Consider the following 17,076-nt stretch of genomic DNA (forward strand, 5'->3'; position numbering starts at 1 on the left):
TTCGGGCTATAAAATTGTATACCTGCTGTGGGGAATTTTGTTAAATTTCAAATTATTGCAAAATTAGATTATACAGCTTTCAAGAATGTTAATTATACATCAACTTGTATGTGAGAAACATTTTTATAAAAGTCATCGATTCGAAGATATTGTTTCAAATCCTAACTTGCCAAATTACCTCTTGGGGAGTATTTCATACCTTAAAAGAAAAACTGGTCAGGAACAAAGAAGTACATATTGTACACTACTGGCAATTAAAATTGCTAAACCAAGAAGAAATGCAAATGATAAACGGGTATTCACTGGACAATATATTATACTGAAAGTGACATGTGATTACATTTTCAAGCAATTTTGGTGCATAGATCCTGAGAAATCAGTACCCAGAACAACCTCCTGTGGCGGTAATAACGGCCTTGATACGTCTGGGCATTGAGTCAAACAGAGCTTGGATGGCGTGTACAGTACAGCTGCCCATGCAGCTTCAACACGATACCACAGTTCATCAATAGTAGTGACTGGCGTATTGTGACGGGCCACTTGCTCGGCCACCATTGACCAGATGTTTTCAATTGATGAGAGATCTAGAGAATGTGCAGGCCAGGGCAGCAGTCGAACATTTTCTGTATCCAGAAAGGCCCGTACAGGACCTGCGACATGCGTTCGTGCATTATCCTGCTGAAATGTAAGGTTTCGCAGGGATCGAAAGAAGGGTAGAGCCACTGGTCGAAACACATGTCAAATGTAACGTCCACTGTCAATGCGAACAAGAGGTGACCGAGACGTGTAACCAATGGTACCTTATACCATCACGCCGGGTGATACGCCAGTATGGCGATGACGAATACACGCTTCCAATGTGCGTTCACCGCGATGTAGCCAAACACGGATGTGACCATCATGTTGCTGTAAACAGAACCTGGATTCATCCAAAAAAATGACGTCTTGCCATTCGTGCACCCAGGTTCGTCGTTCAGTAAACCATCGCAGCTGCTCCTATCCGTGATGCAGCGTCAAGGGTAACTGCAGCCATGGTCTCTGAGCTGATACTCCGTGCTGCTGAAAACGTCGTCGAACTGTTCGTGCAGATGGTTGTTATCTTGCAAACGTCCCCATCCGTTGACTCAGGGATCGAGACGTGGCTGCACGATCCGTTTCAGCCATGTGGATAAGATACCTGTCATCTCGACTGCTTGTGATACGAGGCCGTTGGGATCCAGCACGGCGTTCCGTATTACCCTCCTGAACCCACCGATTCCATATTCTGTTAACAGTCATTAGATCTCGACCAACGCGAGCAGCAACGTCGCGATACGATAAACCGCAATCGCGATAGGCTACAATCCGACCTTTATCAAAGTCGGAAACGTGATGGTACGCATTTCTGCTCCTTACACGGGGCATCACAACAACGTTTCACCAGGCAACGCCGGTCAACTGCTGTTTGTGTATGAGAAATCGGCTGGAAACTTTCGTCATGTAAGCACGTTGTAGGTGTCGCCACCGGCGCCAACCTTGTGTGAATGATCTGAAAAGCTAATCATTTGCATATCACAGCATGTTATTCCTGTCGGTTAAATTTCGCGTCTGTAGCACGTCAGCTTTGTGGTGTAGCAATTTTAATGTGAGTTTATTGAATCTTGGGAGTGTTTCCTTGTAAGCTTTAATCGTGACATGATGCCTTCTTCTCGTGCTTCAGTGGGGGTGCGCACATGGTCTGCCGAAATTTTGTTACTTTTAATTTCTATTTCTGTTTTATGCTCCCGGAAAGTTATTTTTGCTGCCACTTATCTCTTACTATTTTCATCTGGGCGGTTAAGACCTTGCTGTAATGCATCCAAACCACCCCATCAGCCATCCACCACCATTTCTTCTTCAATGTCCTCGTCTGTCACTAGTTTCTGGGCACAAAACTAGTTGCATGAGTTTGAGGATTGTGGCTGATGCCATCATAAAGGCAGTAGCGTAAGTTTTGGCATAGAAACTCCACACAACACCTAATAACAACTGCCAAGCACCACACACAGGTTAACGAAACGAAATGTGTGGTAAAAAAATTGAAGGAGCAAATTATAATTGCGTTAGGGAATTCCTCCACCGCGGGAGCAGTAAATCAGTAGGTCCTGCTCGATTACTTCTCCCGCTGCCGTGAGCAGCAGCGTGCAGCTCTTCCATCCACCATCTCATAGCTTGAGTGTCCAAGGCGGGTGGCTGCAAGCACGCCTGTACCACAACCCTGACGGGTGGCGTCTTCATGGAAATGCCCCCACCCATCCCCTCTGGTACTACCAGATCAATACAACCTGCGGGCGACTCTTTGACATTTGGTCAAGGTGCCCTGTAACCTCTCGCGATCACCTCAAGGGCCTGCCAGGAAAGATCTACTTGGATGCCAATGAATGTCACCCATTGCCATCTGAAGTGGAAATGCAAAGTCACTTTTCATGCTCATTGTGGTTCCTAGAGCACGTGCGGAGTGCAGATATGGATGAAACGCAAGTACAGATCATTCGAAGGAAAGGGGGGGGAGGGGAGTGAGAGGGACGAAGGAACACTGTTAGGATGAAGACGCGCATACACATCCCCTCGCACCCAACTGTCAACCTCGCCTTCCCCCAGCGTGCTCTGCATAGTAGACGTGGCTTTGACAACCGTGTATTAGCGATCAGGTGTATTGAATGCAGGAGTAATGCTGCACCTTACTCACCCAGGTTAGTTACAAGCTGTGGCTGGTAAGGCTCAGATATAGGAGCCCCATCAGGCTTATCTCCGATGGGCCAATGTCCCGTTGAGGGACTCAATAAACCTACTTGCACTAATCAATGTAGCCCCGTTAACAGGACGGATTACTGTGTCACGACATGGGCAAGGTACAGGGACTACAGAAAAAGGCTTAATGACCCTCGGGAAGTTACCACCTGAAACGTTAGGAAAAAATAGATTTTGATGAATTAACAGAAACTAATAAGAAGAAAACTTCTGGAACTAAATACATAGAAAATAGGAATATAAAACACTGAATTACGAATGTGCAAACGAATGCATTGTGCTAGTAGGTATTAGCGCCCAAAAGAATTCCCAAGAATGATAGCAGCTTATGCCCCAGATAAAGGAAAAATTTTTCGGTCCGAGAATCTTTACAAAGCATTACAAAGAAATGTGAATGTATGCTTTCCCGGCGTATACAGCTGGCGAAGAGATCTCGGGCTTCCAGCCGGGTGGCGGTGTCTTCAAACTGCGACGTTTCGACGAGTGACATTCTCATCATCTTCTGGCGATGACACCACTTCGCCAGAAGATGATGAGTATGTCACTCGTCGAAACGTCGCAGTTTGAAGACACCGCCACCCGGCTGGAAGCCCGAGAACTCTTCGCCAGCATTACAAAGAAATTTAATAGGTACGAAATCGAATTTTACTCTCGGGAGATCTCAGTGTCAGGAATGAAAATTTACACCCGAGAAAAACATATGTAATATAAACGGCAAAATACTACAAGATTTTGCTACATGTAACCTTTAAAAAATTACCAATAGCTCCTTTAGAAAGAAAGACATACATAAATTTAACTGCCGGCCGTGGTGGTCGAGCGGTTCTAGGTGCTCAGTCCGGAACTGCGCGACTGCTACGGTCGCAGGTTCGAATCCTGCCTCGGGCGTGGATATCTGTGATTTCCTTAGGTTAGTTAGGTTTAGGTAGTTCTAAGTTCTAGGGGACTGATGACCACAGCTGTTAAGTCCCATAGTGCTCAGAGCGATTTGAACCATTTTAATAAAAATTTAACTCGAAAACTACGGAGAGAGAGAGACAGGGTGAGAGAGAGAAAGAGACATAATAAATGAGGGATTTCCTGGCCAGATGAGAGATACCAAAGTTCATCAAGGAGTGAATATTCCATGGAACTACTTCTTGTTGATGTCAGAATTGACATCTACGCAAATCGGAGAAACTCTGAGAAACTAATTAAGAAACAAATGGATGAATACGTTTTAATGAGTACCTTTTAGAGGATAACAGCAAAATAGATCTCTACCATAGTCGGGTGAGGAAAATTTTAATGTGACTGTACGCGGCAACTGTAGAATGGAGTCCTCGTGAGAAATAAGTGAAATACAGCCAATCATCTGTAGAAGTGGAATGTCTTTTCAAACCCCTTGACCAAAGTTTTGACGTCGATAAAAACGTCTTCATAAAGATCAATCGTCACACCTACCATGGTTCAGATTATATGCGTGTTAAAATATAGATATACAGAAAAGTGAAAAGCAAATCTCCATAATATTACGAATTATTTACAGTTACTTGTTACACAAGGCTGTATATGTACGTTAAAGTCCAGTCATAAGGCGCTAATAAAAGAAACAACTCACCATTGCCAGTAGACCGTACAAATCATGCTGAGCGTCATTAAACCATATTTCACAAATGTAACCAGTGACCGATGTCTATCGGGTCAAGGAAAGTTTCGGACGAGAGAGAGCAGTACTTGTACGGGCGGGTTGAGTGCGCAAGAGTGAAAACAATAGCACGAAAACGGCTTAGTTAAGACATAAAGTTGTAACCTAGAAACAACGGATTTAGTGACCATATGATAATATTATTAAATTCACGTGTTGTCTACTAGCAATGACTTCTTTTTCTAAAATATTACTACATTCACGTGCATTTTCGGTCTGTTAATAAAGGTACAGGGAATACACTTGCTGTCTCCCAAAAAACTGAAGATGTAGCTAAACCATTAGCATTATTCGAGTAAATTGGCGTGTCAGAAATTGATACTGACTGAACCCCAAAATTACAAGAAGTAACATAGATTACTTAGGTAGAAAGAAATGTTATAAAAGAATTTTAAAAGCAGTGGCTAATAATCATGAATCGAAATCCGCCTGTGTTAAGAAGCCAGTTTAGGTTACATGAGGATGATCAATCCATCTACTTTTTAATGGGATACGTAGTGCTCATCACAAAGCCGTTAGATTTCTACACAGTAATATCAAAGAAGAATTTTTTCGAAAACAATTACGATAAAAAAGGTGCAGATTTTATAAGTAAATTAAAAGCGGTAGAAACTTCCTATCTCAGCTTGTGTCTTTTGACATAAAATGTCAGTACACAAAATTTCCTGTAGACTTAACTCTTAAAATTTTTGAAAATAGTTGTCAACCTTATAACAAATTAAGAGAACTACAAATGTCTGAAGCCATGAATTTATTGCAGACAGTTTTGAAGTACAATCACCTCCAATTCAATGGTAAAATGCAACATCAACCTTTAGCCTAGGAATGGGATGCCCATCAGCCTGAATTTCGGCAAATATATTCGTAAATGCAGTGGAAGAAACTTCCTTTTTTCCAAAATAGCTCTGACGTAAAGAGTAAGACTCTTTCTTTATGCCCGCTGTGTACATGTTTTACTCATAGTGTTCGATGGTACTGGCCATGATTTGCAGCAAATGTTCCACGTGTTTATCAGTTTCCCTGAGAGAATCAAATTTACAACAGAAATACAAATCGGAAAATAATTTCTTAGATTTGAAACTAATTTTGAAAAATGACAAAATTGATTTTGAGAACTTTTGCAAACCCATCCCCGCATATAATATAATTTCAGCAGATTCATACCACCTACAAACCCACAACCCGCATTTACTCCTTTCACGACAACCCCCCTCTCCCTCCACCTTGGTTTTAGTTACAAACGATGTACTGTACTTTAAGCTATTTTACCGTTTATGTAACCCATAGGTTAATTTTTTTGAGGAGGGGAGACAATAAAATAATAAAATTTCATATGATGTGATCATTAGATACCTTGTTTCAAAGTTACAGTTTTAATATTTTAACTCTTTCGAACCATTTTAGAGCTATTATTTTTCACTCACTCTTGCGCGCACACCTCCCGCATACAAATACTGCCCTCTCTCGTTCGAAACTTTCCTTCACCTATGAAATATCGGTCCGACGTCAGTTCCCTAGTTACATTTGTGAAGTACTGTCTAATTTCATTTGTACGTTTTTACTAATATTGAGGTGAATCACATCTTTTATTGGTGCCTTATAGCTACACTTTCTACGGTCCTCCACGATATATTGTAACCTGTGCGTGAAAATAATTCGTTGTTTGGTACAGAGATATTTTTCACTTTTCTTTATATCTATATTTTAACATGTCAATGACATTAACTATTGTAGCCGTAACCACTGATCATTCTGAAGCAGACGCTTTTATAGATGTTAAAACCTTTTTTCACGGGGTTTGAATACACCTTCAATTTTTGCAACTGAAATACGCTTTATCCTCATGAGTAACGACAAAATCAAATATGGAACCGGTTGTAGAATTGGAAGAAGAATGGAAAAACTTAACAGCAGCTGCAACAAACATATATAGTGAGATCCTGCGGGAGAAAAGGAAATACAGGAAACCTACACTGACGTCACAAGAGAGGCATTATGCATCACGGAGAGATGTAGTATTGAAATTTCGGGACAGCACTTTCCAGGAGGAGTCAGACAACATATTACTTCCCGCCACATACATCGCGTGTATTGACCACGAGGAGAAAATTTGAGAAGTTTGAGTCAATATAGAGGTTTACCGACAATCATTCTTCCCACACACCATTCGCGAGTGGAACAGGGTTGGAGGGATCAGATAGTAGTACTGAAAGTACCCTCAGCCACCTACGATTAGGTGTCCTGCGGAGTATGTCGTTGATGTAGATGTAGATGAGGTGACAAGACTCATGAGCATACCCCCTGATTTGTAGGACCTTCTTTTGCCCCGCGTCGCGCAGCAATGCGACGTGCCGTGCTCTCAAGAAGTCGTTGGAAGGAATATTGAGCCGTGCTGCTCCTATAGCCGTGCATAATTTCGAAAGTGTTGCCATTGTGGGAATTTGTGCTCGAACTGACCTATCGATTACGTCCCTGGAATGTTAGATGGGATTGGTTCGAGCAAACCGAGTGGCCCGATCATTAGCTATTGATACTGTGGGTTTCAGAATATTGAACTTCATAACGATTTCCGAAATGGAATTCTGCATGCGTCCAACTCCGCCTCTCATTCCGCGTTCAGAGTCTGTTAGTTGCCATCGTGCGGCCATAATCGCATGGGAAACCTTTTCATGGGAATCACCTGAGTGCAAATGACTGCTCTTTTATACCCAGTTTACGTCACCTGTACATGCGCATATCGCTGTATCCCAATTTTTGTTTTCACCTCAGTATGAAGGAGTAAGAATTTTACACAAGAAATTGAAACAGTGTTTCTTTTTTTTTTTTAAAAAAAAAACGTGCTCAAAACTTAAGCCGCAAATGAAAACTGTAAAGGGAAAAGAAATAATCCTAAATACATAACTCGGACAGGGTGATAGTCGAGCTCCTAGCGCCCTAACTGAGAGAAAACCCTGACAAAATAATCAAGCAGATCAGGGGATCTCCAGATGTCAGCCTCTTCTGCAGAAAAGCGGAGAGTATTCACAAGCCTCAATGGAATACTCCGTGAACAGAAACCCTGGAAGGATCATCTAAAAACAACGGATCATCTAATGACGACCACACTACGCACAAGGAGAAACACTTAGATATTAAACACAAATCGAACCTTCGTACCTATTAAGTGAGTGGCATTAATCAAAAAGAGAATGATGTAACACTGATACTAAGGAAAAAGGATCTTAAATGAATTCAGGACGTACGAAACTATCTCATGACATCTGGTGGGGCGGACGTGGAGACTACAGCACAGGCAGGTTTGATACACTTGATGGATACTAAACGGAAGGAAAAATTCGTGTTCTATAACCATTTAAATGGCAGGATTATATCAGTAATAATTTTAACTCGAGAGATGTGTTTTCACTTTGAGCATTAGAAGAAGGTTGCAACAAACAGAAATATTCTATGACACATTTTACAAACAGCTGATCAACAATGACTACCTCGACAAAAGTGGAGATTTATATGCTAGAGCTGGCAATATACCGACGCTAAACGGAGTTGGAACATTGAGGGAACGTTGTAAGAACGTTTACGCTAGAGAATTCAGAGATTTTGTAAATTTCAATCAACTGAAAATAACTAACGTCTTTAACAGGAAAAAAGATATCAGTGTTACACATGGGGGCAAGAGGATTCACATCGCTAATCGACATTTCGTTGTAAACCAGAAAATATCACCTCCACGTGTGTACTGTGGATGTGATATTTCATGCCTGTTTCAAGAAACAGTGTGTGAAACAAATGGAGGAAGGCAAAAACATATAATCAAAAGAAAACAAATTACAAAACCTTTTTTATTGGAAGAGGGCAGTGTCAGGAGGACTTATTACACTGAAGTGCCAACGAAACTGGTATAGACATGCCTATCTAAATACAAGAGATATGTAAACAGCAGAATACGTCACTGCGGTCGGAAACGACTGTATAGCATAACAAGCGTCTGGCGCAGTTGTTAGGTCAGTTACTGCTAATACCATGGCAGGTTATAAGGATGGAAGTGAGTTTGAACGTGGTGGTATAGTCGGCGCACGAGCGATGGGACGGGAAATGGAGCAGTCTTCTTGGATACAAAGAACAGTTTTCCACTGTGCTTACGGGGCGGCGGATAGAAATGTTCTCGCTGCTCACTGGTTGTACGTTGAACGGTTTCTGAATCGTCGAGTGTCAGATCCATGTACCTTCACTGCAGTGCACAGATCCCTAAGACAGTTACATGCACTTGAGGTAAATTGTCCACAGACAACGTATCGTAACACTGCATGTGCATTTAAGGCGTGCTTCGAAACGTGATGCACTCATTTTGTGATAGAGGTGCGGAGACCGTACAGACGCGGTGGTCAAGCCAGAGTGCGTACTCCAAGATCTGAAGAGGATGGTTCAAATGGCTCTATGCACTATGGGACTTAACATCTGAGGTCATCAGACCCCTAGACTTAGAACTACTTAAACCTTACTAACCTGACAGACTTCCATGCCCGAGGCAGGATTCGAACCTACGACCGTAGCAGCACCGCGGTCCCAGACTGAAGCGCCTAGAACCACTCGGTCACAACGGCCGGCTCTGAAGGGGAGGGGTTAACATCGCTGCAAAACATACCCTCCACAATCTCGCACAGTGTTGCTTCAGAAATGGGTGTACGTCATTCCACAGGCTGGTGTGTGTGGAATGACGAAGATCTGCAACCCCACAGTCTGCAGAAAGATCAAGCCCTTAACCCGGATGATTTTCCGCGCCACATTGACTTCTGCCAGAGTTCTTGCAGAAGTGTACTATTCAACCAGATATCCAAAACTTTGTAGTTTTTAAGCACGAGGCATCCTTTACAATTGAAGGTGTGTTCAACAAGCACAATCAGTACGTGCGGGCAGGATAAAATCCCTTACCGCCTTTGTTCATGTTCATCAAGAGCGCTTCGCCGTCAACGCCTGGTTTGGTACGAGATAATTTGATTGGTGCATACAGGCTCCTCGGACGACTGAGCTCAAAAAGATACTTAATATTCTTAAGGAAAGCACTAACAGAATTATTGGAACATGTCCCATTCAACGCGCAACAGCACATGTGATACCAGTTTCGCTGTTCGAAATCATGTGTATAACGTCGTTGGTGAGATCTTGGTGGGGCACGTTTCCGAACTTGTCACCCCTTGATTTTTCGTCTGAGAATACCTGAAACCTGTTGTTTACGACACCTCTACCGAGACGGATGAACAGCCGACAGTGCGAATTTGGCAGCCTCTGGTGCAAACCCAACTTTCCCAGCGGCGCTTAAAATGAGGCGGCAATCGCTCAGACGTCGTTGCACTGCTTGCACTCAAGCAGGACGTCGTAATATCGAACAGTTCTACCAACTATTTGCAAATAAAGGCCATGAAACTTCAACCCACCCTGTCTTTTGGCTGGATGTCGCAACATTTTTGCAGTATTTTCGGGCACTGGTGAAAGTAGATGTGTAATTAAGGATGTTGAACGTGATATCAGCACAGTAATGACAGTGCAAGTGATTAAGAAGTTTAACATTTTTTTTAAGCTGCAAAATTCGTTGAACAGTTCGTTAGCAATGTAGGGACCTTAGGAGACAGTTAAATTTTATACCTATTACTGCACTTCCAAGAAAACGCTGAACTTCGTGACATTAGCGACAGGGATCTATTAACCTTGATTTCAACTATGGTTGAAAGGGGATTGTTGTAGTTTCTTAAGGGTGGTAAGTCAAGTACTAGAGAAAGTGTAGCAACAGGTTGTCTGTGATACGATACCCGGACATTCCATACAGGAATTAGTCCACCCACATTATGTGACGGATCTGGAAGTTGATGAGTCATTGGGTGATAATGTTCGCCGAGAGGAAAGCCGTGTTAGTGCCCTTCGATTAAATTATGTGGAAATTAGGGTTAGCCAAATTTTGGAGGATATGAGACCACAAGATATGCGAACAGCTTTCTCGTGTTGAATGCCCCAATACCACCTACAATTAAACCAGTTAATCCGGTACATTCAAGCCGTGATGCATACAGACTAAAAGCCGAACGGTAATTGCCAAGCTGCACGACACTGTGCAGAAGTGAGATCAAATGTTATCAGTGTAATGAAAATTAACATATTCACACATACACTGTCCTTGTGTAGAAGTGAGATTAAATGTTACCAGTATAGTGAAAACTGACATATTCGCCGACTCTGTACGCAGACTAAAGCGATCAGTTGGAGTTGACAACTAACAAAAGGGCGGAGGTCGAAGATTATTAGTAGCCAATGTATTGCGGTAACAGCTGGCGACCTGCCTTTAATTTGTTTTCATATTGACCATGAACCTGTTTAGGAGCATCTAACCTCAGGAAGTGCAACTTCAGATATTGATGCTCATCGGTTGGAACTACATCAACAGCGTTGTAAGTCCCCTCCAATTCAGTCTGATGTAGGTCGGCATCTCGCAGCCAAAAATTCCTATGTTGGAGTAACTAGCACTGTGGGTGTTACACTATGCATTAATAACTTTCCTTGGAAAGCTCGATTTAGGGCGGTGATTAATCTTACTACCAATGTAATACATGGTTCTGATATTATAGCTAAAATAGGTCTCTTGCCTAACTGATCTGTCGGTTATTTTGAATTCAAATTTTGTAGAGGTAAACAATGTGCTTGTGTGGACACAAAGGTGATAATTACCACGAATTCACACACACAACCGTGCGAAGGTTGTAAGAGGGCCGAGCAGATGTAATTTCGATGTATTGCTCACACGCTGCCTGCGATATGCAAGGTCTCTGACCAGAGAGCAGTGTTGACTGCAGTAGGAACTGTGTAGCTGTAGCAGTAAGTTGTCGCTAGTCTGGAGTCTGCTCTGGTCTGGTCTGGTGTATCGTGTTGGCTGGCCCGGTCGCGGTGCAGCGATGCCGGAGCCTGAGCATTATTGTATAAGGTAAAAAGCAGCCTCGCGCATATGTAGTAATGTTATCTCAAGTCCCATGTAAATGTTTTAAAAATCTTCTAATAATAATCTTTCTCAAAAAAAGTAACTTTTAACAACCATTCATTTCAATTTAAAGAATTTACTAATTTCTCCATTCCATGATCACCCCGATTATTGCAAAAAGAAAAATTAGTTGTTTCCTTTCATAAATGACAAATTTATCGGCCAGCATTGCACAGGGCTGTGTCAGAAAAGTTTATTGTAACAGCAGATATATATGCGTTATCCGGCGACTTCATTGAGGTAAGAATTTTTCTTTTTTTTATTCAGAATGATCTTTCAGGGCCCTGACGCAGCACTGCTGACGTCCAAAATTTACCAGGTTAAATTCACAGTCAATTACTGAAAAAGTTACAAGTGAACGACAATTTAATTGAGAGGTTAGTTACATTAAATTATCACCAGGTTACTGAATTTATTTTTTGTTGGCACGTTACACCGAATGTGAATGACATAATCACAATTTTTACTGTTGAGAAATTTAGGAATTTTTCTGTTTTGAGGTGACACTAAATGTGAATATATATATTTTGTGGGGAGGTTACAAGGTCAACGACATCGTGTCGGAATTTGTGATACACTTGACCAATTTCAATACCTGTCTAGTCAGAACAGAAAATTAAGTCATTATACTCCAAGTTTCCTGATGTGCTTACAGACAGGTTAGGTCTTATTCGACTTATGAAGTACAAAATTGAAGTTACTCATAATGCTACTTGTAGAAAACCACCCTGTTGGTTGCCCCCCCCCCCCCACATATAAAGCAATTCAAGCAGGCCGTGCAGAAAATGTTACAGTAGCGGGTAATTTGGCCATCATCAGCTCCTTATTCGGCAGCTATTTTTACCACAAGAAAGCCCCAGGGAGGAGTCAGGCTGATGGTTGATTATAGAGAACTCAACAAGAATATTATTCTACGTTTCTCTCCCTGATTCATGTTTTTACTTGATCAACGATGCAAAACTTTTGCTACACTCGTTTTGAGTCAGGCATGTTACCTGATGCCCCTCGAGGAGACTTCTATCCCGTTAACTGCACAGATTGGAACTCTTTTTAATTTAGTCGAATCCCTTTTGGGCTATCCACAGGAGTGTTTGTTGTCTCACTGTCAGTAAGCAGACACCGTGTCGGACCAAATGGAGTTCGAATTTCTTTACCATTACCTCGGTGATGTGGAGGTGTACACTGACTCGGATTTACTGGAGGGACTTACGGTTAGCCAGGACAAGGTTAAATTGCATCTTCCTCGATAAAATTTCTGGGGAACGTTGTCTCCGCCGAAGGGCTAACTACTGGCACTAACAGGATAAAATTTATTATGAAGTTCTCTACCCTTCCTGAGGCAAGGCAGGTGGTACGATTCGTTGGGAAGGAGAGTTCGTTACCTAAATTTATAGTGGGGTTCGCGCAGAATGTTAAGGAAGAAAGAAAGTTTCAGTAGAATTAGTCTCAGGAGGCCGCATTTTTAGACATTTAGGAGCCATTAACAGCTATATCAGTTCTGATATCGCCCGACTTCGATAACATTTTTATTGTTCAGACTGGTGCTTCACAGTCGGGAGCAAGAGACGTTCTGTTACAATGGGATGAGGAGGTCCTTAGGGCGACTGCTTTTGTTTCAAGTTCCTTACAAATCTGTAACGTCGACATTTCGTCTGTGAATTGCAAGTTCAAACAATACCGAGCACATTCATTTAGAGCCGAAAACTGACAATGATACCCTCAACTAGGTTTTGGGTCGGCCCAGGAAAACCGGTAGGATAGGGAGATGGGCTACGCATATATTGGCCTTTAAGTTCCAGGTATGGTATATTAAGGGGGTTGATTGTTGAGGGTGAGTTGAATCGTTTGTTTGAGGTCCAGCCGTAACCTGAGCAACAGTCTGAAAGAACGTTCTGTGGAGATTTACGCTATACTATCAGAGTTACTGGCACATTTTTAGGGCATTAGAGAGTTCTCAGAGTCAAGACCCAAAGGTTGAGAAAGTTGACGAGAAAACAAATCGGGAAGAGAATTGTTCTAATTTCTTAAGGAATGGTATTTTGTATAAAGAATGTGGTGAACATATTCATCAATGTCTCCACCGAGCCCCCTATGGATGGATATCTAGGAGTTTATAAAACCAAGGAAAAGGTTAGAGAATGTTTCTTTTGGACCATAATGGACACAAAGAATCTCAGGTGTGTGCGTTGAGTAACTTGCTCAGAATACCTTAGCGGCACATCTAGCTTCCAAACCGGCAAAGCAACGTGTAGAGGACGTATCTGTGGATTTCGTCAGAAGTGGGAACATATATTTCTTTGTTGCTGTTGATGCCCTGTCGATTTTCACTTGTTCAGTCCCAACCAGAACGGCGACTTCACAACCAGCAGTAACGAGTTGAAGGTGACATTTGGGGTGTTGGACCCCAGTAGGATCTTGGTTTCTAATAATGTAGCTGCATTTAAGTCGAGGGAATTTAGAAACTTCTGTTTCGAAATGGGGGTTAGACATCTGTGTACCATCTGGTATTATCCTATCTTCTGTGGTGAGTCAATTTCCGAGCGGCTCTCGTTGCGTATCATCATAAGATGGGATGAGAATTAACCTGGTTTGCATATGCATGAAAGTCATCCGAGCACTCTCTCATACTTGCTGTTTTCTTATGTACACAATTCACCTTTAAGTAATCTGTGGGGAACAGACGATTTTTTGCCCCGGAAAATCTCTCCTGCTGATATCAAGGAGAAATGGCGGAAAGCAGAAACAACATAAGAGCAGTACACTGTAGATCTGAGAACCGTGGTAATGAGAACAAGTGGACTTGTAGTTGCAAGGTTGATGATAGTATTCATTAAAAACGTTTCTGCAATGAATAAGACCACTTAGAAGGTCTCGAAAAAACTATTTTCCCCAAATTTATTGTTGGACTATTAGTAATTCAGCTTTTCCTCCTCCCAGTTACAGTACAAATCTAGGATAGGCAGATTGGTAAGGACGTGGAATCGTATGTCTCCCAAATTACCGTCTATCTGGGATAGTTTCATTGTTTCTTTTTAGGTGGTTGGAGGGGGAGTGGGGGGAGGGAATTGTACTGGATGCACGTCGCCCCAGCGATTTGAATTCACGCGTCTGCTTTGCGGCACTTGGGACGCTGATCAGTAACTAGCTTCTTCATTGTCGAATAAGCGTTTCCTTTTAAAATTTTTGTCTTAAATGACAATCTGCGAACCTTAGTGTTTTTAAGGCTAGTGAATATTCTGCATTAATAAAATTTTGAATTTAAAGTCCATTGAGAATTCCTTCCATATAAAGTCACTAATCTTATGACATTTGTCGCAAACCTTGTGCCTTTCGTAATTGATAGGTGCTAACGTTGTAAGAGGGCTGTGGTTCTTGTACTGTTAACAGTTAAATGAAGGAGTCGGTGGCCTTTACTGGGGAATGAGTTGCGCCTGACATCGCCACCCCAACTGGTCGTTCCGCAGCCACGACGGAATCTTCACTGTAGTCTCCAAGATATCTCTCACAAATGAGTACTTCAATAAATGACTCTCAGCTTAACCTAGGCAGCTAATAAAATCCTTGCCCTCCACTCTCAACTAGCAAAATCCGGTTGAGAACAACATTCTTACACCGTTACATGGACGTGGTACTGTAGTGATAAATCTTTCTCGAAAACCAGTTTCGTAATAACAGTCTAGAGAAATCTTTTGGTGAAAGTTGAACATATCGACACTGCTAAATGTTGGGGGGATCCTGTGAGTGCCGAGTTACGTAATCCATGCACATCCGCCTTCCGTTGCTCTGATTTAGGTAAGAGTGTGTTGTGAGGAGACTGTCACGTATGCTCATTTTCTGGCTATTTTTGAGAAGAGTACAAGGTTTGCTAACTGTGGAGGAAGGCTTCAGATTATAGAACTTTTTCCAATCAATGGCTGTGTGACACCGCAACCAGTGGTAACCATATGAAAGAGCAAACCGCCTGGGTTCTAGAAACTGCTTTTTTTATTTATAATCGAATCATGCATTTCCCCCTATACAAGGCATCTTCAGATTGATCCACAAGAAAACTACAACCTTTCACATAATCATATAAATGGCATGATCCCGATTGCGAAATTGGACTAGCAAGAAAAATAAATAAATAAATAAATAAATTCAACTAGGGAGAAATCCAAACAAGATCACTGTCGATTGTTTAGCCTTCGCAGATGACATGGCATTGATTACAGATTCACTAGACAATGCCCAAGAACAAATAAGAGAACTACAAAAACAAGCAGCCAAAGTAGGACTACAAATATCCTATGAAAAAACAAAGTTTATGACAAACATCTGTGATGCTCCTCAAAATATTGCAGTTGACAACAACACAATACACAAAACAGATTCCTTTAAATACCTAGGAGAGTGGATTACATACAATGCCAAAGAAAAGATAGCTATAGAAACTAGAGTGCACAAAATGGAAAGAGTGTTTCGTATGACCAAAAACGTTTATAATAAAAAATCCTTGTCCTGGAACACGAAAGTAAGACACTACCAAACAGTGGCCAGACCTGAAGCTCTCTATGCGGCAGAAACACTTAAACTAACAAGAAATGGAGATCTTGAGAAACTAGAGAAGGTCGAAAGAAGAATTTTAAGGAAAATACTGGGAGCTAAGAGAAACGATAATGCTGAATACAGGTTAAGACCAAACAGAGAGCTATATCTGAAAACGGAGAAACTAACTGATGTAATGAGGAAGAGGAGACTATAGTTTTTTGGACATATATTCAGAATGGATAACAACAGACTAACCAAGCGGATATTCACATTACTCAATAGCTACAAATGCAAGCCAGCATGGTTCATAGAGACTGAAAAGGACACTGAAAATGCTGGAGTTACAATAGACACAATAGAAAACAGAACACATTTCAGAAAGGCAGTTCAAAAGGCAGAATTTCAGGAGAGAAAGAAAATAACTAGGCGAAAGTGGACTCAAGAAGAAAGGGAACAACACTCTAAAAGGATGAAGGAAATTTGGAAACTGAAGAAATCTAATACAATGAAGAGTAGCCAAAGTTGATTCATCGTACCCTCCAAATGGGTTATTCGAAAGAAAAAAAAATAAATAAATATAAAAAATAAAACTAATGCACAAAATGGTGTTAACTACATGGGATTCCGCGGATGAAGATGTCCCAGCAGCAAACCGGCGTAGTCAGAATTTGAGAAAAACATTGTGCCGAGTCCTGTAAGGTAAGAGTAAGGTATATCGGAAAATGACGGAGGTGAAATTTGGGCACTTGTCACTGCGTAGTCGTGGTGCAGGGGACCGTCTCTAACCAGTACTGACAGCCGCTTTCTGCAGCACGTTTTCTGAATTTTGTGTATGTTTACCATTTCGCACTAGGACTGATCACTTCCCGAGCTGCCCACCGGTTGCGGGTTGCATGTTTTCGTGGGTCTTCGACTCGTCCGCTTTGCATTTGCGAGCTGCACAGATTAGGAACGCTTGTGGCGTTCCCCAAGCAGTACTGCCACGTCCGTGAGGCACCTCCTCACACTGTTAGCGAGACGTTCATGATTAAAGTAAAAGCTTCTGCAGAAATTTTTGGCTTCAGTATTCTAT

The sequence above is a fragment of the Schistocerca piceifrons genome, chromosome 6 (assembly GCF_021461385.2).
Source record: "Schistocerca piceifrons isolate TAMUIC-IGC-003096 chromosome 6, iqSchPice1.1, whole genome shotgun sequence".
Lineage (NCBI taxonomy): Eukaryota > Metazoa > Arthropoda > Insecta > Orthoptera > Acrididae > Schistocerca > Schistocerca piceifrons.